The sequence below is a fragment of the Haemaphysalis longicornis genome, unplaced genomic scaffold, assembly GCF_048455015.1.
Source record: "Haemaphysalis longicornis isolate Haplotype H1 unplaced genomic scaffold, Haemaphysalis longicornis Haplotype H1 scaffold_4, whole genome shotgun sequence".
Lineage (NCBI taxonomy): Eukaryota > Metazoa > Arthropoda > Arachnida > Ixodida > Ixodidae > Haemaphysalis > Haemaphysalis longicornis.
Window position 1 is genome coordinate 95,045,347 of NW_027526361.1, and position 2,727 is coordinate 95,048,073.

The 2,727-nt window shown below is 50.4% G+C and overlaps 1 pseudogene; it reads left to right on the forward strand.

Moving 5' to 3' along the window:
* Positions 1 to 738: 738 nt before the first annotated feature.
* LOC144179844 (uncharacterized) lies at positions 739 to 2,708 on the forward strand (annotated as a pseudogene).
* The last annotated feature ends 19 nt before the right edge of the window (positions 2,709 to 2,727 follow it).

Here is a 2,727-nt window from a genome sequence, read left to right on the forward strand (position 1 = left end):
GATCAAGGAAGGAGGTGCATGAGCGGGTGCAGAGCGCTGAAACCAGGAAATGGCAAGAGGCATGCCAGCAGAAGTCTTCCCTAGCAGTCTACTGCAGGGAGAAAACGGAAATCCGCAGGGAGTGGCTGTACGACAACTCCAAGGGGAGCGGTTTCCTGGCGGAGGCAAGGTGTGGTGTGCTGCGCACGCGAACGTGGAGCGCGCGCTTCACAGCTAATTTGGCAAAGACCTGTGCGCTCTGCGATTCTGCGGAAGAGACGACGGAGCACGTGGTGGTGGCATGTCCGGGTATTTTTCCCATTGCTCGTACATAGTCGCTGTCAATTGCACTTGGGTTCAGGAAGCCGGAGGAAACTGAGACTGCCGGGGACGGCAGTGGTGACAGCTCGGGTGCAGCCACGGCCACTACAAAACGGCAGTTGGAGTTTTGGTGGCAACACGGGGCAGTGTAACGGAGTGCTTCAGCTTCATTTGGGGCGACAAAAGTGTAGCGTTCTCGAATTCTTGGTTTTATTTTTTGTTATTATTATTTTTGGCTCCGCCGCGCCACTAGGTGAGGGCGACCCGTTATAAAGGGCATAGCCACCATCACCAACATCATTGTCTGTGCCCACTCCGGCGACTCCGGTGCCTTTGTTTGCTGTTTTCTTCTCTCGTGTGCTTATGGTGCGCGTAGTGATCCAGTGACTCATGCATTCAAATGGCATAGTTCAGAATAATGCCTGGGAAGTGTAAGTTCCAAAGCACTTGGCTCAGCAACGACAATTATAAGCTTTGGGTTGCGCTGGATACATCAGACCCTCACTGCGCAAAATGCACACGCTGCAGAAAGACGTTCCGACATCGCTTCGATGGGCAAATCTGCTCTCAGAAGCCACGCAAAAAGTGCAAAGCACCGTGAAATCATGCCAATGGCAGCTGGAAACTTGATGCAGAACTATCTGGCAACAAGCACAAGCGGGCGGACCACTGGCTCGGCTCCATCGCAGGCGACGGATCTACACAGCGCCTGCAAATCACACGAGGTGGTTACCGATGCGGAAATTCTCTGGACAATGAAAGTGGTCACCTCCCAGTACTCGTACAGATCATCTGCACAAAGCGGCGACTTGTTCAAGCGGATGTTTCCTGACAGCGACGTGGCCAAATCGTTTTCCTGCGGGGAGAAAAAATGCGCCTATGTAGCATGTCATGGGCTCAGGCCATTTTTCTTGTCGTGCATACAACAAGAGGTTGAGAATTCTGACTATTACGTCGTGCTTTTTGACGAGTCGGGGAACGACTTCCTGCAAGAGAAGCAGATGGACGTGCATGTGCGCTATTGGGACTCATCACACAGGGTGGCCACCAGATATTACACATCCGCCTTTGTGGGGCATTCCACGGCATAGGATATTCAGGAAGTGCTTCTAAGGGCCTTGGAGCCTTTGCCACTTGGTAAGGTTCTTCAGATCTCGATGGACGGGCCAAACGTTAACCTGAAGTTCTTCAGGAACATGCAAGTGCACTTGCAGGAAAACCATCAGGTCCAATGTGTTGACTTAGGGACGTGTGGCCTGCATACCATCCACAATGCCTACAGGGCAGGTGTTACAGCGAGCAAGTGGGGCATTGACATTTTGTTGACAAGCATGCGTGCACTCTTCCGAGACTCACCAGCACGAAGGGAAGATTTCTCTACTGTGACCAGCCAGGACACATTTCTGCTGCACTTTGTGGCCCATCAATGGGTGGAAAACACAATTGTCATTGAAAGAGCTTTGCTTCTCTGGAATGACACAAAGAAATATGTGGAGTCTGCAAGGAGTAAGCAGGTGAGCTTACCAAAGTGTGCATCCTTTGAAAATGTGCACAGCTTTTGTCGTGACCCCTTGACTCTGGCAAAACTGAACTTTGCTCTCAGTGTTGCTTCCATTCCTCAGCCGTTCTTGAAAGACTACCAATCCGACAAGCCAATGATCTTCTTTCTTGGTAGAGACCTTGAAAGTGTTGTGCGGAAGTTCCTTGCAAAGTTCATGAAGGCTTCAGTGTTGTCTTCATTGGCAGGGGTTGGTGGTCTGCTCAGGGTGGATGTTGATAACCTAATAACCACACTGCGCTTGATGAAGTGGATATCGGCCCCAAATGCGTACAAGCACTCAAAGATTCGAAAGCAAGTCCGAAGGATGCATTTCAATTCAGAATGGAGTGTAAACAATTTCTGGCAGCTGTGACCAAGAAAATACTGGAACGAAGTCCCCTGAAGTCATCCCTGGTTAGAAACCTGTCTTCCCTTGACCCCCGGATGATGTGCTCGAAGCCAGATCAGTGCCTGGTAGGTTTAAGGAAGGTGTTGGACGTCTTGACCATGGCAGGGAGACTGAGTGACAGCCAACGAGAAGGTGTACTGGCAGAATACACTGAACTACTGCAAGAGTCTAAGCACAAGCTTCGTCTGTTTGAAAGGAGCGGAAGCAAGCTGGATGAGTTTTTTCGTGACCTCTTAGGCTTCAATGCCTCATACTACAAAGAGCTGTGGAAAGCAATCAGGCTGTTGCTTGTTTTGAACCATGGGCAAGCCACTGTCGAACGGGGGTTCAGCATCAACCGCCAGATCTCCATAGAGAATCTGCAAGGTTTGTCATATGTTTCACAGCGCATCATATATGACACAGTGGAGAGGGCAGGTGGGATTCTGAACATTCCTATCTCAAAAGAACTCAGAGTAGCTGTGTCAGCAGCGAGGCA